This window comes from Aquarana catesbeiana, linkage group LG03 (genome assembly GCF_042186555.1).
Source record: "Aquarana catesbeiana isolate 2022-GZ linkage group LG03, ASM4218655v1, whole genome shotgun sequence".
NCBI classification, from domain to species: Eukaryota; Metazoa; Chordata; class Amphibia; order Anura; family Ranidae; genus Aquarana; species Aquarana catesbeiana.
The window spans coordinates 128,660,798-128,685,569 of NC_133326.1; positions in this window are offsets into that span (position 1 = coordinate 128,660,798).

Below are 24,772 nucleotides of genomic sequence, written 5' to 3' on the forward strand. Positions count from 1 at the left end.
TAGATAGAAATGACAGACCGCTCCCCATCCCAAGGTGCATTTTACTTAATTTTTTGGCCACATGCATTGGGGTTACTTGAGATCCCCCTGTCCCCCAACAGGCCAGTTCATCCTGGCTGACAGTTTGACATCAAACTTTTCAGTACAAGGGCCACACTGTTTATTTCACAAATATTCATAAGCCAAATGTAGCAACCTCTAGTATGCTGCGAGAATAGTGCAAGCAAATTTATTGGCTCATGGTAAAATGAGTCTTGAGTCTAGGTCAAGAATTTTTTGCTGGTCAGGCTAGATGACTCATAGAGGTAGGTCTCTGGTGCCTCCCCCCTGATTCTGGACTTTAGGAGAAAGTTCTAGAAGTTAGTGGGCAGAGGCCAGGAGGGTTGATTAGGGTTGCCACCTTTCTGGGATTCACCCGGACAGTTTGGGTTTGGAATCATGCGTCCGGGTTTCAGACTGCCTGAAACCCGGACACATTATTCAGACTGGATTATGGCTTCCCAGCAGGATTGCTGGCAGCAGTTGTCTAAGCTGAGAGTGTCTGTTACACTCGCTTTCATGCTGCCCAATGCCAGCACTAACCCCCCCCAACACAAACACAGATGGGAGAGGAAAGAGGACTCGATCTGCACCTCTTCCTCCTGCCCCTACCCCTCTGTGTCTGCCCACACTCCAATCCCCAGCGCTGTGCCTCAGAAAAGGAAAGTGGGGGCCAGAAATTTGAAGTCCAGCAGCCTCAGATACATCTGGGTGAGAGGTGCTGACTGCCAAGGGGTGAGTGAGCTCACCATCCATCCTTGTCTGTGACTGAAGTCTCCCTCCTTCTCTCTCCTGCCTCTGAGTGAGTATAATAATGTAAATCAGAGTTCCCCTTTACACCAGAGGCCACAGTGTTCTACCTTACATCAGAGTTCTCTCCGTACATCAGAGTTCTCAGTGTTCCCCCTTAAATCAGGGTTCCCAGAGCATCCTTTATGTTGGAGTCCCTCGAGTTCTCCCTTACATCAGAGTCTGCAGCGTCCCCCCTTACAGAGAAAGGGAACTCTGCGAGTTCAGATGTAAAAGGGGAGCTCTGTGAACTCTGATGTAAAGGGGGACTCTTGTTATTAACTTTATATGATTAGAAATGTTATTTAATCACTTGCCAACCGCGCTATAGCCGAATGACGGCTGCAGCACGGTCAGATAACTCTGGGAGGGTGTACATTGACGTCCTCCCAGAATCCCGCTCTCGCGCGCCCCCTGGGGCGTGCACCCGGGAAAATCCGTGACCAGACCTGTCACATCGCGATAAACAGCCGTTGAAGGGGGCCATTTACCACGTGATCGCTCCGTCAAATGACGGAGCGATCACTAGTAAACAAACCGGTGTCAGGTCCAGTTCCTCTCTCCCATCCTCGTACCTATTGGTACAGTTCTATGAGTAAGCACTCTCTGTAGTGTGAAACGCGTCAGCTCCTGTCTGTATCGCTTTGCTGTGGCATGTATAGTGTGATCCTGATTTTTCAATAAAGGCAAAAGCAATTTTCTTTGGAGTGCGACTGTCCAGAGTTTTCTGTTCATCTTCATTCACAGTGTGAGGGGAGAGGGGACAGATCGGTGGCAGCAGCACTGTGGGCTGGATGTGTAGTGTCCACAGTGCTGATTTGTGCCCATTGCAGCCTCATCCAGCTATCCATCCATCCATGCCCAGCCATCCATGCTCAGCATACCCATCCATACTTAGCATACTCATCCATCCATACTCATCCATCTATCCATCCATGCTCACCCATCCATACTCAGCATACTCATCCATCCATGCTCACCCATCCATACTCATTATACTCATCCATCCATCCATGCTCATCCATCCATCCTCATCCATACTCAGCATACTCATCCATCCATGCTCACCCATCCATACTCATCCATACTCAGCATACTCATCCATCCATGCTCACCCATCCATACTCAGCATACTCATCCATCCATGCACACCCATCCATGCTCATCCATCCATCCATCCATGCTCACCCATCCATACTGAGCATACCCATCCATACTCAGCATACTCATCCATCCTTCCATGCTCAGCCATCCATACTCAGCATACTCATCCATCCATATATGCTCAGCCATCCATACTCAGCATGCTCAGCCATCCATACTCAGCATACCCATCCATCCATCCTCATCCATACTCAGCATACTCATCCATCAATCCATGCTCACCCATCCATACTCATCCATACTCAGCATACTCATCCATCCATGCTCACCCATCCATACTCATCCATACTCAGCATGCTCATCCATCCATCCATGCTCACCCATCCATACTGAGCATACCAATCCATACTCAGCATACTCATCCATCCTTCCATGCTCAGCCATCCATACTCAGCATAGTCATCCATCCTTCCATGTTCAGCCATCCATAATCGGCATACTCATCCATCCATACATGCTCAGCCATCCATACTCAGCATACTCAGCCATTCATACTCGGCATACCCATCCATACTCAGTATACTCATCTATCCATGCTCAGCCATCCATACTCAGCATACTCATCCATCCTTCCATGCTCAGCCATCCATCCTCACCAATACTCATCCATCCATGCTCAGCCATCCCATCCACCCCCATCCATAATTAGCCATACCCAGCAATACTCAGCCATACACAGCCGTACCCAGCCATACTCAGCCCTACTCAGCCGTACCCGGCCATACTCAGCCACACCCATCCGTACTCAGCTGTACCCATCCGTACTCAGCTGTACCCATCCGTACTCAGCCATACTCATTCATGCTTGGCCATACCCATCCACGGCTCATCCATCCCCATTCATGCTCATCCATGCCACATCATTTATCATGATGACATGTTCAAAAGACTCGATATGCCTCATACATTATACATTGGGTTGTTTTTTTCCAAAATGGGGTGATTTTTGGGGCGTTTCCATTGTCCTGGTGCTCCAGGGCCTTCAAAAGTGCAAGAGGTAGTCAAGAAATTATATGTGTAATTTATGCTCCAAGGACGCCTGATGGCGCTCCCTGCATGTTGCGCCTCTGTATGTGGCCACGCTGTGTAAAAGTCTCACACATGTGGTATCGTCATACTCAAGAGGAATAGTAGAATGTGTTTTGGGGTGTAATTTGTCCTATGCATATGCTGTGTGTGAGAAATATCCTGAAAATATAACAATTTTGTGAAAAAAAAGACAAAAAACATCTTGGTTTTGCAAAGAATTGTGGGAAAAAATTACAACTTCAAAAAACTCACCATGCCTCTAACTAAATACCTTGGACTGTATACTTTCCAAAAAAGGGGTCATTTGGGGGGTATTTGTACTTTCCTGGCTTGTTAGGGTCTCAAGAAATTAGATAGGCCATCAGTACATCAGGTGTGATCAATTTTCAGAGATTGACACCATAGCTTGTGGACTCTATAACTTTCACAAAGACAAAATAATATACACTGATTTGGGTTATTTTTACCAAAAATATGTAGCAGTATAAATTTTGGCCAAATATATAAAGAAAAATTACTAATTTGCAAAATTGTATAACAGAAACAAAGAAAAATGCATTTTTTTTTTTACACAATTTTCGGTCTTTTTTCTTTTATAGCGCAAAAAATAAAAAAAACTAGCGATGATTAAATACCACCAAAAAAAAAAGCTCTATTTGTGTAAAAAAAGGACAAAAATTTCATATAGGTACAGTGTTGCATGAATGAGTAATTGTCATTCAAATTGTGAGAGCACCGAAAGCTGAAAATTGGTCTGGTTAGGAAGGGGGTTTAAGTGCCCAGTAGGTAAGTGGTTAATAGATAAAAATAATAAAAATATATTTTTTTTAATAAAAATTGCTGTGCGCTGCTAAAGTGTTCGGGTTTGACTTGATGAAAAGGTGGCAACCCTAGGGTTGATCTGCATACTTGGGGGAACTTGGTTAATCCTCAGGCAGTGGGCCTGGCATGGTAGCTTAGCCAGCCCTTAAATATGGATGAGTTATACTAGCAAGAGGGTCAGATGGAAGATAAAGTGCTGAGGAGACTGTCAGTAGCCCTAGAGGGGAACCCCTGCCGTGGGGGGGGCTCTGCCTGGGAGGATCCTGACATCAGTGCGGTTTGGAAGGAGTCTTACCTAGGAAGCAGCGGGAGCAAGGAGGACAGTGTGAGTACATCAGCATAGTCAGGGACTTACAAGGGGAAAGACTACCACATGCAGCAAGCCTTTCTGGAAGACAGTGTTGTACCTAAATATTTCCTTTCCTTGCCCTGGGTGATCTTCAGTAGCACCTGGGTGAGCTGGTGAAAAAGCAGCTAGGTGGGCTGGTAATTCCTGCAGTTAGTAAAGCTGGGATCAGTGTCTACAAGGGAGTTTGAGATACTCCTTTTTGCAACGTGCAACACTTTGAGCCCATCAGAATCCTCCCTTACATCAGAGTCCCCTTCAGATCCCCTTAGATCAGAATGAAAAGAACTCACCGCTCCAGGTGTAACTGATACACCCACTGGATCACATACCTGAGTGCTAGCCCCGGCTCGCCTTTGTGGTAAATTGTCAAAATAAGAAACGGCTGCACCTCATGTGGGCTCCATGTAAAGTTTATTGGAATATGAAAATATCCAAAATGACACCAGAGGAAACCAGCAGTAGTCAAAGTAGACGTGTTTCACACAACAGAAATTTGCTTAAAGGGGTTGTAAACCTTTGTGTTTTTTCACCTTAATGCATCCTATGCATTAAGGTGAAAAAACTTCCAGCAGTGACCGGCCCCCCAGCCTCCCATTTTACTTACCTGAGCCCCTTCATTCACTCGGCGGGGACGTGCTGTCTCTCTCTGCACGGGGTCCCGACTCTTGATTGGATAGATGGATAGCAGCGCAGCCATTGGCTCCTGCTGCTGTCAATCAAATCCAATGATGTGGGCGCCTGGGGGCGCGGCCAAGTCCGGCATTTGCGTCTATTGGCGCAAATGCTGGACTCGGTAGCACGCATACAAGGTAAATCTCTCTGGAGAGCGCTTCTCCTAGGGGGTTATCTGATTAGAGGATGGAGCCGGGGGAACCCCAGAAGTCGATGATCGGGGCCACTCTGTGCAAAACGAGCTGCACAGTGGAGGTAAGTATGACATGTTTGTTATTTAAAAAAAAAAAAATTAAAAGCTTTACAATCACTTTAATTATTACAAAGACATGCCTAACTGATACGTGTTATATAGATCCATCCCCTGTACAAGTGATAGGGGAACTTCAACCAGAGGCAGCTGACAACCTTGATCAATGATTAAATCAAAACATACAAGTATAAAACACATAAAAACAAATATTCACAAAGTGAAACATTCTAACAAAATGAAAGACGGGTGGGGGGGTGTTTTTTGGTTGTTGTGTTGGAGGGAGGTGTTTTGGATTTTACATCTCCAGACTCGTATTCCCCTGGGACTCAATTTTGAGTGGAATATGAGTCATTTCTATGAATGAGTCTGAACAACACTTCCCTCCTTCACCTGAAGAGCTCAGACTGGCTGTTTTTCTTCTTTTTTGCTCCTCTTCTCTGCTCTGGTTTTTCCATTTTTTTTATATCCATTGCCGCCTCTTGGTCCCCTGGATCAGTATTTGTTTACAAACACATCTATCTTACCTTGGTCCTACATCTCTGTCCTGCATGCGGTGGGTGGGTACAGGTAACTGGTACTTTCAACATTCTATAGGGTTGTTGGGATTTTAGCATACTTTCCCCAAATTTTACCACCCAACTGTGGATGTGACATGTTTTGGCCATATGTGGCTTTATACATGCCCAGGGTGGGTACAGATAATATTTACTACCCTATGGGGTTGATGGGACTCTAGTATATTTTCCTCAATTTTTACCGCTCACCTGTGGATGTGATATTTTTGGCCTTGTGCGACTTTACATATATATTCAGCATAAAAAAGAGAACACCATCCAAGTAGGTCATATAAGTTGCCACCATCCCTGGTATAAGGAAAAAAGGAATAACCCCTCAAAAAATTGGTGGGACTTTAAAGGCAACGGAGTAATAAAAAGCAGTTTTATTGGTACAAATATACAAATATACAAAAATATAATACAAATCATGTATTACAAAGGACAAATAAAATGTATGAATATACTGAGGTAAGATTCGAATGTATATTCGTGCAGTCTTCCCAGGTGGAAGACTGCACGAATATACATTCGAATCTTACCTCAGTATATTCATACATTTTATTTGTCCTTTGTAATACGTGAATTGTATTATATTTTTGTATATTTGTACCAATAAAACTGCTTTTTCTTACTCTGTTGCCTTTAAAGTCCCACCAATTTTTTGAGGGGTTATTCCTTTTTTCCTTACATATATATTCAGAGTTGTCACATGGTACATGGTTCCACATGCAACATTCAGTGTTATCTGTAGTGTATCTGTAGTCATAGATCATGAACTTTTAGTTCTGGTTTGTCAATGTTTACCCAATGTCTTTTTTTGTTGAAAACATGTGATATTTATCATCTTGCATGTATTCACTTTTTATGATTTGTCTATTTTCTTCTATTGATTCTTTCATTGTTGTTTGAATGTTTTATTTTGTGAATATTTGTTTTTATGTGTTTATACTTGTATGTTTTGATTTAATCATTGATCAAGGTTGTCACCTGCCTCTGATTGACGTTCCCCTATCACCTGTACAGGGGATGGATCTATATAACACGTATCAGTTAGGCATGTCTTTGTAATGATTAAGCACATTTCTGTTGCATGAAACGCGTCTACCTTGATCTCTGCTGGTGTCCTCTAGTGTCATTTTGGATATCTTGATATTCCAATAAACTTTACTTAGAGCCCATGTGAGGTGCAGCCGTTTCCAGGGCCAGTGCTACCACTAGGCAAACTAGGCAGCCACCTAGTGCCTGGCCACTGGTGTTCCTACTCTCTTCTCTCTGCAGCAAGCAACTAAGTCACAGCATCAGCAGGCAGCCGCTGCTCCATTCGCAGATTGTGTCAGAGGCGCAGCGGCGGTGGAGGACTGTGTCTGTGTCCCGACTCCCGAATTATTTGAAGCAAGCAAACATTCATTGATGGGCACTGGTAGGCTGCATTGATGGGTGCTGGAGAGGCTGCATTAATGGGCGCTGTGTTGCATTAATGGGTGCTGGTGAGGCTGCATTGATGGACAGTGGTAGGATGCATTAATGGGCGCTGGTGAGGCTGCATTGATGGGCGCTGGTGAGGCTGCATTAATGGGCGCTGGTGAGGCTGCATTAATGGGTGCTGGTGAAGCTGCCTTAATGGGCGCTGGTGAGACTGTATTTATGGGCACTTCATTATAAAGGCGGGGTAAACAAGGGCATGGCAAAGGGGGTGGAGTCAGGGGTGGAGCGGCAAAATTAGGTTTCGTCTAGGGTGTCAAAAATCCTTCCACCAGCCCTGGCTGTTTCTTATTTTGACCCCCTTACATTAGAGTTGTCCCTATCAAAGTCTCCTTTACCTCAGAGTTTCGCTTACACGACAGTCCCCAATAGCACCCCCACCTACAACACGATCCCCTTTTACAGCCGAGTCCCCACCAGAGTCCATCTTATCTCAGAGGGCCAGATAAAATATTACAGCAGACTACATTTGGTCCACAGTTCATAGTTTGGAGATTCTGGATTAATTGCTTGCAAATTAAACAATGAAGAACAAAATAGAACCTATTCACAAAAACTGTCCCTATTATCCAATTAGTATCTTTGTTTAAGTTTATAGATTTCATAGAGAATAAAAACAATCATTGGATTGGTCATGAAGAGCAACACCCCTGCTACCGCTACCTTTGTCATTTTTATTTTTTTTTGTTTTTTTAAATACTCAATATCAATAAAATAATTGTTTTTTTCTAACAAGGTTTTATTTATTTATTTACTATCCACACCATTATTATACTAACAATCTTTGAAAAAATTCAAAATTGTTTATTCACTCGGGCCCGATTCCTTTTACCCCAATACATATTCAGCTTGAACAATGCAGTTAATGCAGCTTAGGATTTGGAAAGCACACTCTAAATTTTGCACAGTTTCCATCAGGTTCTATCAAGTCCCTTGGAGATCCTTCACTCACTCTTGATAACGAGTTCTGTCTCTGTGAGCTTTAAAGGGTCTATTTTATAGCTTGGCTTTCACAGACAACACATGGTCTATGCTCATAAATCTAATACTCGGAAGCACAAATTGGATCTTTATTACATTAACTAGGTTTTCCTCTTGCTGCAGCCCCTGTGAGATTTCATTATAAAACCTTGCCAATGAGAAATATATTTGCTTGCAAATATACTGTGATGGTATCGGAACTAGAAGTCGGATCAATAGCGTAATATAAATATACCCATATGTACTGTACACAACATGTATCAGATCTATAGATGTTAAGAAATTCAATATTATAATAGCCATTATGAACTTAAAACATTCAATGCAGAACATGAAAGTTAATATGGACTTGTCCAAGTTTTGACCAATAGAGATTATACTGCAGTGCATTGAACTTTTCCACATTTCATGTCATGTTACAACCAAAAACATAAATGTATTTTATTGGGATTTTATGTGATAGACCAACACAAAATGGCACATAATTGTGAGGCGGAAGGAAAATGATAAATGGTTTTCAACATTTTTTACAAATAAATATGTGAAAAGTGTGGCGTGCATTTGTATTCAGCCCCCTTTAATCTGATGCCCGTAACTAAAATCTAGTGGAACCAATTGCCCTCAGAAGTCACCTAATTAGTAAATAGAGTCCACCTCTCTGTAATTTAATCTCAGTATAAAAACAGCCATTCTGTGAAGCCCTCAGAGGTTTGTTAGAGAACCTTAGTGAACAAACAGCATCACGAAGGCCAAGGAACACACCAGACAGGTCAGGGATAAAGTTGTGGAGAAGTTTGAAGCAGGGTTAGGTTCTAAAAAATATCCCAAGCTTTGAACATCTTACAAAGCACTGTTAAATCCATCATTCGAAAATGGAAATAGAATGGCACAACTGCAAACCTACCAAGACATGACCATCCACCTAAACTGACAGGCCGGGCAAGGAGAGCATTAATCAGAGAAGCAGCCAAAAGGCTGGAGGAGCTGCAGCGATCCACAGCTCAGATGGGAGAAGCTGTCCTCAGGACAGCTATTAGTCATGCACTCCACAAATCTGGCCTTTATGGAAGAGGGGCAGGAAGAAAGCCATTGTTGAAAGAAAGCCATAAGAAGTCCCATTTGCAGTTTGCGAGAAGCCATATGAGGGACACAACAAACATGTGGAAGAAGGTGCTCTGGTCAGATGAGACCAAATTTGAACTTTTTGGCCTAAAAGCAAAACGCTATGTGTGGCAGAAAACTAACACTGCACATCACCCTGAACACACCATCCCCACTGTGAAACATGGTGTTGGCAGCATCATGTTGTGGTGATGCTTTTCGGCAGAGGTTCACCTTGCAGCAGGACAATGACCCTAAACTTACAGCCAGAGCTACAATGGAATGGTACTTTAGATCAAAGCATATTCATGTGTTAGAATGGCCCAGTCAAAGTCCAGACCTAAATCCAATTGAGAATCTGCGGCAGGACTTGAAAATTGCTCTCCATCCAATCTGACAGAGCTTGAGCTATTTTGCAAAGAAGAATGGGAAAAAATGTCACTCTCTAGATGTGTAAGCTGGAAGAGACATCCCCAAAAAGACTTGCAGCTGTAATTGCAGCAAAAGATGGTTCTACAAAGTATTGACTGAATACAAATGCACGCCACACTTTTCACATATTTATTTGCAAAACATTTGGAAAACCATTTATCATTTTCCTTCCACTTAAAAATGATGTGCCACTTTGTGTTGGTCTATCACATAAAATCCCAATAAAATACATTTACGTTTTTGGTTGTAACATGACAAAATGTGGAAAATTACAAGGGGTATGAATACTTTTTCAAGGCACTGTAATTCAGATTTAAATGCTATATTGTTAAAACCCCAGGCAAACAGCTGAACACACAGAGGAAATACATATAGGGAGCCGTTTTCCTACATTTCTGTCCATTTGGTAAGATGTTAAGGGCTCGTTCACACCAGGTGAGCTGGGTAGCTTTGCCCAGCATAGTCCCAATGCAAGACAAGGCAGAAAGCTTTGTTCCCTATAAGGGAAGTTCACATTGATGTGCGCTTAACAAAAAAAAAAAACACATGCAGAACTTTTTTCAGTAGATCAGGTTGTTACACAAACTACTATATCACAATGCTGCTGTGCAAAAACTTGTGACACTTCTATAAAGTTCCAAAAAACAAAACAAAACATAAAAACAGTGCTATATACTGGAATATTGTTACTGTTCACTGCAAGAACACACCAGCAGACAAAGCAATCAGTGCAACTTACTGGTGTGAATGAGCCCTTACACAGATCTGCCACATAGCCCTGTTCAGCAAGTAGGAGGGGCTTAGCTTTCTCTGGTGAAGTTTCATTTCCACTTACAGGTCCATTAACCACCCCACCCTGTGACTGGACAGTGAGTGGAGAAGCAGCACATTAATAAGACCATCTCTCTTATACTCTCTGTCTCTTCCAATCAGCATTTTTTTGCACTGAAGAACACCTGATTAGCTTCTTTACTGCTCCCCCCCCCCCGCCCCTCACCCATGCACTTTGAGCTCTGCTGTACAGTAGACTGCAAGTATATGATATCAGCCATATTCAAACTACTGCATTAAAATCGCATTCAATAATGTATTATGATTACATTATGCATTATTTTATACTTTTTATATATGCCTGGAATTCAGTTTTAACACAAAAGGACTATAAACAGAACAACAGAAGGTGTTGCAACAGTATACACACATCTATCTGTTTCACCATTTTAGGGGTAACCATGCATGTTACAATCTAACTATACAACCTTTGTACAATTAACGCTTGAGTTACCAAAACTATGTAATATGAAAACCTACCTACTGTAAACTATCCAATCAATTTGTATCCATTCAGGCAGGGCCTTGAGCTGCATGCATAGTTGTTGTATATCTAAAAGACAGTACAATCAGACTGTAACATGTGTGATGAGCTTAAGAGAAACTTTAGGCAAACACATAAATACACAACTGTACTGTATATTTACTCCATTATCTGCAAACAGATTTGTAATTTTGGCAAGCCATGCTTGTTAAACTTTGACTACTGCTAGTCATAAGATCACTCTACTTCATGGTTTAGAATTCTTAGCTAATACTTAATAGATAGAGGTGATCATGATAATTCACTGTCCAGTGAGGAAACCGGAGGTGGACACAATTGCTGAACCAGCAAGTTTCACCTGTCTGGCTTTGTGGACCATATGTGTAAATCACATGCCTGGCTGTACAGAATTGCAACTTCTTATGGGAGGTTTAGATGGATTTTGCAGGGTGATTTGGAAGACCTCCAAGAGCAGTTGTTAGAGCTGAAGAGGATGGGAATCATCTGGTAGTCACGAAGAATGTTTCCTTGAGGGTCGGTTCACACTGGGGCGACTTGGGATCCGACTTGTACGCCCTCAAGTCGCCCCAAGTCGCCCCAAGTCGCTTTGCATTTAGATTATCATGGTAGGCAATGGGAGCGTCTTAATTGACACTACTGAAGTCGCTCCGACTTCAGAAAAGGTTCCTGTACTACTTCTATCCGACTTGTAGGCGACTTGTACCCATTCAACTCAATGTAAGTCGCCTGCAAGTCGGATCTCTCAAGCGACTTTGCAGAGAAAACCCCTCCCTCCCCCCTCCCTCCCAGAGAGGTGATTGGCCACAGGCGAAGTCGCCTGTCATGGAGGCGACTTCAAGTCGCCTCGTAATTTGCCGAAGTCGCGCTGAAGTCGCGCTAAAGTCGCGCTAAAGTCGCGCTGAAGCCGCGTTGAAGTCGCGGTACAAAGTCGCGCTAAAGTCGTGTTGCCCATGTGTGAACCGACCCTGAGGGTATTCATTAACTACAGCAGGCTCAAAAGGAAAAGTATTCTTGAGCAGTACACCACCCCACGGATAGAAGATGATCTACAATGACTGTCAGGGGTGAAGTGGTTCATTTTTTTTGGACCTAATGAGTGGATATTATCATATCCCCATGTTCTCAGACGATCGAGAGAAGACAGCCTTTATCAGAAGCTCCAGCAACATTCCAAGGATTAATGAAGCAGACAATGGGAGACATAAACCTGATAGGTACTATTGTACTTCAATGACATCATCGTTACGCACAGTCATTTCCAGCAAAAGACCAATGAGCATCTTGGTAGAGAAGTTCTTTCACTATAGATTGCCCCAACAAATATCTGTTACGTCTCATGGAGGGTACATAGATTGTGTCCAAAAGAACCTAAATGTGGCTTACGGGAAGGCCCAAGCTGCATCAGATGCCGAAGGGCAGCGGAACAAAAGGAACTTCGACTTGAGAGTCCAAGACTTACATTTAGGTGATCCGGTTGCTTCTGAGAAATTTGGGTGACCCTTTGAAGCACAAATTAGCTGACTGGTGGAAACTATCTGATTTGACAGTGTACCATATCCACCCAGGGGGAAAACAGGTCCACTGAAAGTCTGGAACTGTAATTATCTAATACCTCTTGGAGAAGCCGTTTGAATGCCTCAACAGACTGATCCATCCTCTATCCAAACATCCTCTTCAGGATTTGGGGAAGGAGGAAGATAGTGAGGAAGAAAATGTCTTCATAGACTGGTTGTGGCAATCCATGTTCATAGATGCCACTCCATCTACCTTCTTTACAGAGATAAATCCGGGAGCCTGAATTCATACCTCAGACTTTCGGAGAAGAAAAACAGGAGAAGCCTGTCATTCTGTTAGGCAAGGAGGAAGCAGAGATTCCTCAGCTACCCCCTGAACTTGTTAGAGAGCTCCCTGTTGAAGGAGTAACTGAACCAAAGGAGCAAAGTGACAAAAGGTCAATACACCCCCAAAAAGACTGATCTATGACTCCCTATGCCAGTTTGAAAGAGACTGTGTTCACAGCCAGAAGGTCCTAAGAGATGCCAGTTCTTTCCGCTACAGCATATAGTCAAGACAGTTCTTCAAATCCAGGTAAATGGTGGGAGGTTCCTCTGTCTATTTCTCATGTAAACTGTTATCCCATCTGTTGTGGACACTTTATTCTCTTTCTGAGCCCAGTCCTTTCCTTGGAAACCAAAGACTTTTGGTGAAGGGAGCATACCGAACTGGCGGGAGAAGGGTAATATCGTGAACTTGACTGACAGTATACTGTTTACATTGCTGCTCTTCATACTTAGGCAAAGGCTGCTACTACAGGACATGTAGCAGTGTTACACATTCCCTCCATCCACTAGGGGGTGCACTGAGGATGTGGGCTACTAGAGACTAGGAAAAAATGGGGATGATTGTGGGAGGTGTAGTTTCTACAGACTGAGTTGGCTTCAGAATCTAAGAGCGGGGTGAAGTCCCGTAGGACGTAACACGTATGGGAGGAGGAGTCGTGATCTGTGATGTCACCCGCTGCTATCCAAATGATCCGAATGAGCTGATCTGGTGTTCAGTGTTGTACACTACTTTTATGCTGGGAACAAGAGGAAGTTCTTGTGTTTTAATGTATTAAAGCGTGAATATTTTTTTACCAAAAGCAGAGCACTTAGATTCTTTCATTTTTTTAACCTGCTCATGTCGGATGTGAGCATCAGGACCATCTGGACCATTTGCACCTGGCATTACTCATCCCCCGATTGTGGGAACAAGTGTTTATTGACCATCTAGTTGGTTCAGGGGTCAATATCTTGAGGTGAGCAAGCAATCTGTGTGCTGGTGATGGGCTCATTTGCCTAAGGTGTCTGTGCATCTGAAACTCTCTCACAGGGAAAATATTGCTATCAAGGGACATTTCCTATTGGGCTTTGGACTGTTTTAAAAACAATATGCTGATGTTTAATTGTCATATGTATATTTGCGCTGCACTGTTTGTTTTTTTTTGATTGGTCACTGCGGGACCAGGAACAAGAAGTTGCTTGTGCCTTTGGTGCATAGGGACAAGCTAGGTTAATAAATACATGGACACAGGGGAATCGATCAGCCATGACACAAACTGCAGCCACAATATGTGAGTCCATCATTACAAAGTAAGGCAGACAAACAACACATGGAATATAACTACACTAATACCTAGTTAAAAACAACAAAAACATTTGAAAGTGTACAATGTCATTAACCACTTCCCGCCCACCGGCCGTCAAATGACGGCTGGGCAGCACGGCTCTCGTTCTGGGTGGGCGTCATATGACGGCCTCCCAGAACGACTGCCCTCGTGCACCCGTGGGGGCGCACATCGCGGCGCTCGGTGGTGCGGTGTGTCACTCTCACACACCGCTACACCGTTCTCGGTAAAGAGCCTCTGACGTGTCCAATCACGGCTGATCACGATGTAAACAGGAAGAGCCGTTGATCGGCTTTTCCTCAATTGCATCTGATAGACGCGAGTAGAGGAGAGCCGATCGGCTGCTCTCCTGACGGGGGGATCTGTGCTGATTTACTATCAGCGCATCACCCCCTTGAATGCCCACCCAGGACCACCAGGATTCCGCCAGGACCACCATGGATGGCCACCACACTGGACCACCAGGTATGCCACCCTAGACAACCAGGGAAATGCCAATCAGTGCCCAGACAGCTGCCAATCAGTGCCCGGGCAGCTGCCAATCAGTGCCTGGGCAGCTGCCAATCAGTGCCCATCCCCAATGCCTGCCAGTGCCATCAATGATGCCTAACAATGCCATCTATCAGTGCCGCATATCAGTGCCCAGTGCCACGTATCAGTTCCCATTAGTGTCCAGCAGTGCCGCCTATCAGTGCCACCCATAAGTACCCATCAGTGCAGCCTTTCAGTGTCGCCTATCACTGCCCATCAGTGCCCACCAGTGCCACCCATGAGTGCCCATCAGTGCTGCCTATCAATGCCCATCAGTGCTGCTTACCAGTGCCCATCAGTGCCGCCTATCAGTGCCCATCGTCAGTGCCACCTCATCAGTGCCGCCTTATCAGTGCCCGTCAGTGCCGCCTTATCAGTGCCCATCAGTAAAGGAGAAAACTTACTTATTTGCAACATTTTATAAAGGAAACAAAAGAAGAAAAACTTTTTTCCCCAAAATTTTAGGTCTTTTTTTATTTGTTTAGCAAAAAATAAAAAACACAGAGGTGATCAAATAACACCAAAAGAAAGTTCTATTTGTTATAACAAAATGATAAACATTCTGTTTGGGTACAGTGTAGCATGACCGCGCAATTGTCATTTAAACAGCGACAGCGATGAAAGATGAAAACTGGTCTGGGCAGACAGGGGATGTACGTGCCCTGTATTGAGGTGGTTAAAATACTTTTTTTTTTTTTTTTTAATCATTTTAATTATATTACAGCTCACTGTACATTCATTTGATGGTCACTATGAAAAATGTTCCTTACATTTGTGGTTGTTGGGAAGAATTCCCCCCTCCCTCCTTACAGATAGCTAAAAATATTGTTGTCAGTGGTTACTTGTCTGAGAGGCAGAAATTGCTCATGAAACCAATAGCAACCTCTGGTGGAACCCTGTTTGAGAATGGCTATCCTAAAGCCCATTTAGCCTTGTGCCTGGTGTTTTCTAGCAGAATCTCGTGCCCTCCAGGCCCCAGCAGATATCTCATTTACCCCTTGCCTTTTATGCAGCACATATTAAGACAATGAGGACTATATACACTTCATTGTTTAGTTCAGAGTAGAATAGTGCAAGTGGAAGCTTGTCAACTGTAACAAGAAGGAAGCGTAATGTTTTGCGCATGACAAATGCGCTACAAAATCAGTGTGTGTTCGGAACGCACAGAGAAATAGCGATGTTTACGTTTACGATAATCACAGCTTTTAGCTTATTACTCAAATATATTAGCACAGACAGGATTAGCAGAAAGTGGCTTGTGGGCATAAGGAAACTCTTCTTCCTAAAAAGTGTCATTTGTCAACAGAAAATTTCTATCAATACTGTGTACTTTGCAAATGTAGAAGTATTGATGCATGCAAGATACGCAGATAAATATTTACCATACTGAGGAAATAAGTCCAGTGAAGGTCATGGCCTTAGGATGACCTTTCATCATGACAAATGATGGGAGAGGCTTCTGGTTTATTGATTCTGTTCGGGCCATATTTCTAAGGAATTCCATTAGTGTTTATAGAATTAAGTCAAGTGTGGAGCTGGGTCCTAGCATTATATATATAAAGCTAATGCCTGGTACACACGATGAGATTATCGGACGAGTGATCGTCGTTTTTTATTTGTTTGCAAGTTAGTCTCATATCGAAAAGAAAGAGTTTACTAAAGTTACGAAAATTCTTGCACGACAGAATAAAAATTCGGAAGTTACATAGTTAGGTTGAAAAAAGACACAAGTCAATCTAGTTCAACCAATAAAAGGGAACAAAAAAAAATCATACAATCCCATATTCACAAACCTATAAGCTATACCTATTGTTGATCCAGAGGAAGGCAACAAGCCCCAGCAAAGCATGATCCAATTTGCTCCAGCAGGGGAAAAAATTCTTTCCTGATCCCCCAAGAGGCAATCGGTTATTCCCTAGATCAACTTTACCTATAAATGTTACTATCCAGTTATATTATGTACAATTAGGAAAGAATCTAGGCCTTTTTTTTTAAAGCAATCTACTGAGCTGGCCAGAACCAGCTCTTGAGGTTGTCTATTCCACATTTTCATAGCTCTTACTGTGAAGAAACCTTTCTATATTTGGAGATGAAATCTCTTTTCCTATAGACATAAAGAGTGCCCCCTTGTCCTCTGTGATGACCTTAAAGTAAATAACTCAACACCAAGTCCATTATATGGACCACTTATGTATTTATACATGTTGATCATATCCCCCCTTAATCTCCTATATTTTTTGTACTATTTTCTGATTGTGTGTAGGGGCTATAAGGTAAAAATTTCCAGCTCTATAATTAGTTGGGTATTGAAAGTATAAGTGGTCAAGACCTGTGCTTACATTATGGGCCCTAAAGACCTACAACAAAAGTTTTATATCGTCTTGGGCTGAATTATGTGTAAAATTGATCATTATTTTCTTTTATGGTTGGTGTGGCCCATTTAAAGGATGGTCAAAGCCTCTTGCACAATTCCCATCCAAGCACTCCTAGTAATGGAGACAGGGACTGCCAGGGCAAAGGAAGAACAAAGGTGCTAGGAAGCTGGAGTTGTGGACTTGATGTTGGAAACACAGGGATCCTCCCTGTGGACGTATGAAGGTCACAAGTGGTCTTTGGCAGCAGCCAGCCCAATAGGTACAGGATCAAGATCAGATTCAAGGTTGAGAATAGACAGGAGTCAGCAATGAGCTGGAAGGCGAGGCACAAAGTCAGGAGACAGAATCGGAGCCCAGGCCGGGGTCGAGAGCACAGATGAGATATCGCAGCAAAGAACAAAGAGAAGCACACCGCTCCAGGCAAAATCAGGTGATGGATGGATTACAGGTGCAGACCTCAGCTCACCACCGTGGAAGAAGAACAAGCAAGCTATCGCTTGTGAAACGTCTACCATTGCCTGTATCTGTCTGACCCTTTTTGACAATAAAGATGACATTGAGATAATTTGGAGTTCTAGTGTGCAACCAATAACTTGTTTTGGAGAGCACAGATGAGCAGCAGATGTAATAGACAGGAGCAATCAGAAGAGAAGTGTCAGGGGTAGCCGGGTCAGTAACAAAGTTAGCAGGTTTCCGAAACTCAGAACACAGGAATCAGAGCTGAAGACAATCCAACAATGAGGCTAGGCAGACCTCAGGTTTAAATAGGCCTATAGGCACCAGAAATTGTGGGCGCGCCCATGAGTGCTGAAGTCTGTGTATGCTTATGTGAAAATGAGTGCCTGCTGCATGGGAATTAGCACTTGCTGCACAAGATCCCTAAAAGGAGCTGTCACAGGCTCCCATCAAGAGTGCTCAACTATGCCCGCCCTTTTTTTCCAGCTCTTTCATTCTTGAAAGCCATTACTACAGCTTCTATGGATGAAGCAGGATCTATGAATGGAGGTGGGTGGACCTTTCAATCATCCACCTGTACTCCATTCATAGATTCTGTTTTAGTCATAGAAGCTGTAGAAATGGCTTTTATGAATGGTAGAGATGGGCAGAAAGGGGACAGCATGGCAAGGTTGCATCACTGGTCACGTGACAGACCCTGAGGAAGTCACGTGGCCAGTGACGCAACGTGTCAGGCGGAGCCAGTGATGTCACTTACGGGTGTCTCCAAAACACTGAAGTTGCTGTTTTTAGGATTGCTGCAGACTCTCTGTTTTATTTCATGCTATATACAAGACTACCTACATGTGAGTGCAACGTTTTAATGTTGTAATAAAGCATACATATTGCGCTATGAATGGATTTCTTTATTTTGGAGAAATGCTTGTGACCTTTGAGGAGACAGGGAGCTGACAGTTTGAACTGCATGGTGGATGACTAAAAACCAGTTCTTATATCTTTGCTTACTGACCTTTATGGTCAATACTGAAGGTGAGCGAGCACTGCACCTGGAGGGGATTTGGTGTTTGGAAGCACCTTTCTGGATATTCATTATATTGATTTAACTTGGAAATTCGGACTCTTTCTCACTTGATGGACACTTTATTTACAAGTTTCAGATCACGGTATTTACTGGATGAATTTACAACGCAAAAATTACTCAAGAATATATATATAAAAATATATACAATATTTTATAAATATGAACGTGATTTAAACACGACTGTGACTACAGTAAATCATTGTCAATAATAGGATGTTTGCGCACACCTATGGCTATGACCATTGGTTTTATGAAATTGTTCATTTTATAATACATTTTGTATATATTTTTATATATATTTTTGAGTAATTTTTGCGTTGTAAAGCACCAATAAAGTCCCATATCTCCAAACAAATTTTCTCTCTATTTCTAAAGGGATGTTGGTGCCCGATTATTTGTAGATTTTGATGCCGGTTTCTGTCCATATATTTGACCATAGTTTATATGTTTGTTTATATACTATTAATATATATTGTTTGTATATGATATATGAAGCTTGATTAATTATAGCACTTTTTAAGTTTTGTAACCCTACTGACATTAGGGTTATTTAAAGGAGCAGCGCACCATTTTTTTGTTATTTTCATTTATCTTTTGTAAGTGATTGAGTACACTTTAAGGGGTGGTAGCGGCAGAAAGACACAATCAACACATTTATTTATAGTTACCTAGCAAAGCATGAGCTTACCCTCTTATTTAGTCATAGACTGGAGACACCATGTGTGAGTCTTCTAGAAATTACCATCTGTACAGAACCTTTACATATCAATGCTTCCACATTTGTGCTCCCTACAGCCGCTCTAAAGATTGCCTGTGCCACATTTGATATTTCTCTCAACAAGATTCATTATAAAAGACCCAAGGAAAAAAAGGAGAAAAAGGATGGACAAAAAAAGTAAGATAGCATGAAAATAATTATCCCAACCACTTTACTACTAAAAGCCAGTCTAAAGAATATTTGTCCTTCACTAGCTTGAGTTAGCACCAAAACACAGATTACTAAATGCAGGGGACCTGAGGGTTGCATAGTAAGTGCCCAAAGCCGCAGGTTGGGCAGCAGGCATCTAGTAGGGGAGGTACTATTAAAAGAAATCCAACTTAAGTACAGAATTCAATATGTCTGTGAAGATTCTCATTTATAAAGGTCATAATATACAGTATCTAGTAGTAGTTTGTCACATTCAACTGCACTTTTCCATTCGTTTTTTAGCCTATCCAAACAACTTCTTCATTAGAACTGAAGAAATGGCTCTGATGAACTACAAAATGTCTTCAAGATTACAGAACAAGTCCAGGTGAGTGTAACTATCTACTATTAGATACAGAATGCTATAATTAATATGCAACCTCGGAGGATATTTATTCATAAAGTACCTTTTTTCTAAAAGTATTCTTTGAAAGAAAAAAATGCTCCACAAATGTCTGACATACAGTATAACAGGAATTTAAGCTTGCCTAAGATCATGTCCTGATTCTCTTTATTGTGCACATAAAACTAGTTAGCCATCACTTACAGCAATGATTAATGCACCTCCAGGTTTACAAGGGGTTTTGTGCTGTTCCTAAAGTGAGGAGCCTTCTCAACATGAAGGCAAATAAAATAATAAAATCAGTAATAAAACATTTCAGACAAAGGCTTTGACCCTTCACAATTATATTACAAGAAGTGCTTACCCTGTTGTGTGTGTTCCATTGGAAAGAATTCCTTTTATTTCTTGTTCTCCTGACCACACATGAAATTTTGACAAAACCTGATTTTCTAACCCTAACTTAGTTTACCCAAAATGAAAAAAAAAAATCCAAGCAGGAGTCCCCCTTTTGTTGAAACAGTTAAAACCCACTCCCCCCTTACCCGCCTCTACGCTGTTGATATATCTCAGACTACCATTATTACCTATGGTTGGTCCCCAGCGTGAATTGAGTGTAAATAGAAGGAGCTTTGAGCACTAGAGTGTAGAAATACTGAACTGGCCCAAGGCATGCCCTGCAGTGTAAACTGTTATATATATACTGCACTGAGGTAACCTCAATTGAAGTTATTTTTTTCTCTTTTTTTAAACTCTGTTTATTGATCTCAAATATTTGCACATAAAACCAAATGAATATATGCATCTATGTTAACAATTTCAGTAGGTCTGCATTTGGGGCATATGCACGTGCTTCACGCACGTGCCAGCCTATACCCACGTACAGCTACAATCTGTAATTTTTGCCATTGGGCAGCTGTATTCCACAGAGAAGTTATTAAGAAGGTTCTGGATGCTCATGCACACTGCTGTAAGCCCCCTTGTGGCTTTGTGCATGAGCCCTAATCATATAAAAAACATCTGAGTACAAATATTTTTTGTAAAATAAAGGAATGGAACAGTGACAGCCTCTTGTGTCCTTTAGTTACATACTGTACATACATTCAAAAGCACATTGCCAAGAAGTTTACATATACTGAGGAAGGTAATTATAACTTTAAGAAGAGGAGGATGGACCCATTCATGTAATATGTATGACATGGGGCAATCCCTAGCCTTTTTGCCACCTGAGGCAAAGTGTAAAATGGTGACCCTTCCAGCTGTCATTAAAGCCATGCAAACTGATAGCTATAGACAAACCACTTCATTACATGTTTTCAGTTACTTTTACTTTTCATACGATCAACGATCTACCATGATTAAACAGATAACTTGGAGCAATAAGTCAATCCTGAGATGAGGTTGTACACAAAAAACCATACCCTCCCAGCTCTGGAACTTGAGAAACACTTTGTGAAAGAGACACATGCCATTCATATGGGCATGGATAAATTGTGCTGAATATTGATTGGGGCTTCAAGGAGCATGGTTAGACAAAGTCTGATCCTACATATTTTATACACTGTACAGTCTACTAGCCTTGTACCCACAAAATACTCCATAATTACTGTACTATTAGTGAAAGTCTAACTTACTTCACCATGCAGAGTCTGTATAGAGCTAGAGCCAGGTGTTGGAACAAGCACTCCAGCACTTAACTACAGGACAGGCCAGATTTGTGGGAATGCCGGTATTGTGTTAAAATTCTGGGACAGTCCCGCAGAATCCAGGATGGTTTGGGTGCATGCATACCTTAGACTAACTTTGACTTTATAGAAAACTCCTCTTCTTAACAGAACATCATGCTGGTCAGACCCCACACATCCATCATCCTGATCTAACTAAGCCATCCTCTCTCTGCCCTGTGTGCCTGATGATGGCAGTGTCTAGGAAGGGGAAAGGGGTCCTTTTTACTTGCCTCTTTATTTAGCAGCCTGACCCTCAGTGCAAATCCCCATCTGGAGAGCTGGGGTCACCAGGGAGGAAATGGAGAAGGAGGGAGAAGTGGAGGGCAGGACTGATGTGTGTGAACAGCTCTAGCCTTTGGAGAATCCTTTAATCACCTATGGCTCCTTTCCACCAACCCAAATGTGGGCAAAAATGAGTGTGGCTTTACAGTGTATGGCTTGATATGTTACACATTTCCTCCTATGCTTTGCTATGTTGTACATACAATAGGGTCCAGGGGTTCACTGAAGATATAATGGAAGTAAAATAAGTTCCATCACTGGTAGCAGTATAAGTAAAATAAGATTATATGTCGGTGTCAATGGGTATTAGCATATAAAGTACTGAGTACAGAGGCCAGGTGTGCAGGAAAGTGTAACATTGAGAGTACAGAGGGTCTGAGTATATACTGCACAGAGTGCAGGAGTCATAAGTAAACAAACATCAGGTGTACAGGGTAGGAAACGATAAGAAAGAAAAAGAGAGCGCACCGGCCTAGTGCATTATCCTTGAGAAAAATTTATTAAAAACAAGATTAAAATCTACTCACAAAGGTAGAAAGAAATTATCGCACTGTATACAGTCACAAGGCGATTAATCCGCTGGTAGCAGTTTCCAGGTCCTAGGAAGAGGACGTACGAACCGCTGCTGGCTAGCGCGTTTCGAAGGTGTCCCTTCTTCTTCAGAGCGATAATTTCTTTCTACCTTTTGTGAGTAGATTTTAATCTTGTTTTTAATAAATTTTTCTCAAGGATAATGCACTAGGCCGGTGCGCTGTCTTTTTCTTTCTTATCGTTTACTACTAGGATAATCCCATCCTGGAGAGCAGCAAGGCCAAAATCCACTGTCCTTTTTGAACCCTTGGGATCATCTAGCTTACACACCTGTGCGCAAGAGTATTTGCTTCTGTGATACTGTACAGGGTAGGAGTCGCAGTAAGTTGGTGAGCACATTAATGACTTGCAGCCAGAAGTCATATATAATCTGACATACCCAAATGAGGTGCATGAAATCAACAGTACTTGGGGTTCATTACATCATACACAGTTGGGTATGGCCATACAGTGCGTCCCATTTTGTACAGTTGAACAGGATATAGATATGTTTGGTGTATAATATGCTATTGATGTATTCTATTATAATTGCTGGTGAGACTAAGATTATTATTATTTAATTAATATTCAACATTGTATTACAAGTAAGACCTACTTTATGGTCCCTATCAGGAAAAAAACTTCAGTAGACAATTAAACATCTGCGCTAAGTTTCTAACGTGTATCTAAAATATATCAGCTACCGACTGACTGCCCCAACTAAGACAGACTATATTATACAGTAATATAATATAATTTATGTTCGTGGCCCTATGACCAAGACAGATATGGATCACATAAACACGTGACAAGACTTACAACACAAATAGACCTGAAGTGTGGCTTGGTGGTCTGGTCAGTATGCCAAGAAAAGGGGGCATACCCAAGATAACTAACGGGTAGTTTATGGAGAAGGAAGTGCTGAGAAGTGCTCTGAAAAAAGGAAGGGCGGGAGGGTATCACGCATTGGAACCAACAAAGAGCATGGGCCAGTGGGCTGGTTAAATACCCTCCGGGCTCCTCCCATAATTTCAGGCCACCATACCGGCCTTCTTATTTATGGTCATGGCCCTATGACCGAGACAGATATGGATCACATAAACACATGTCAAGACTTACAACATAAATAGACCTGAAGTGTGGCTTGGTGGTCTGGTCAGTATGCCAAGGAGGGCAAAAGACTCAGATAGGGGAATAACTCTTTATTGATTCTTGTGGTTATTGAGCCAGTTTGGTGAAGGCTTGTGCCATTTCCGCCAGAGGATTTGGGATGTTTGTGTCAAAGCAAGTGGACTTCCATCGGCCTAGTTTCTTGATTATGTGGTCTAGTACTCCATGCTGGGATGCGGATGAAGCTGCTCCAATCCAGAAGGAATGTCCAGAGACCTGACTGGGGTTGAAGCCCAAGTTGCTTAGGAGGATCCTGACATGTCTGATAAACTGGCTGCCACTCAGGGGCTGGTCAGAAAGGGTAGCAACGGGCTAGCATCAGATTGGCTGGGTGAATGTGACAGTAGCCGGTGGAGCACCGTCACTGGGCACCAGGCGGTGTTAGTCTGAAACAGGTTGATGTAAACCCTGTGGCCAGTTTGTTGAGTTTTGGAGACTGTAAGATGAAGGGTGTAATAGTTTGAAAGCGAGTCAGGTGGCGTCGGAGCAGTGTCTGACTGCCGGAGCCATTGACAACAAATTCACTAGGTCGTAGGAAACCGTAGACGACTAGACTGGGCAAAGCCCCAAACGGAGAATGAGTAAGGATTTCAGACATGTCCCTGAAGATGGCACATGTGATAGGTAGGGGTTTGCCACTAGCTACAGGCTGGTGGTTCTGTATGCCCCGTAGGAGGGACCTGACTGCATGGGTCATGAATACTGACAGTTTACTGGGGTCCTGTAAGGACAGAAAATGCTGGATGCTGGCTGGGTATCGCCTGATGGTATTGTGATAAAGGGCCAGCTGCACGTGGCAATATGATATAAAGGCTAGGACCTGTCTAACATCACCTATCGCTACTCCGGGGCAAGAGGCCAAAAACTTGCGGTAAATATTAGCTCTCAGTCCGTAACATGTAAGGTGTTATATACACTGTATCGATCGCCTCCAATCCTTTGCACCAGGATGGTGATTCATCTATACAATTGTATCAATCAAGGTATCAGATATGGCTTTTATGCTCTTTATGTATTGTTTCCACATGTATATTATTGACATTTTGTAATAAAATGTATACTTTTATACTATTGGTTTGATCTGTCTATTAACGACCCCAA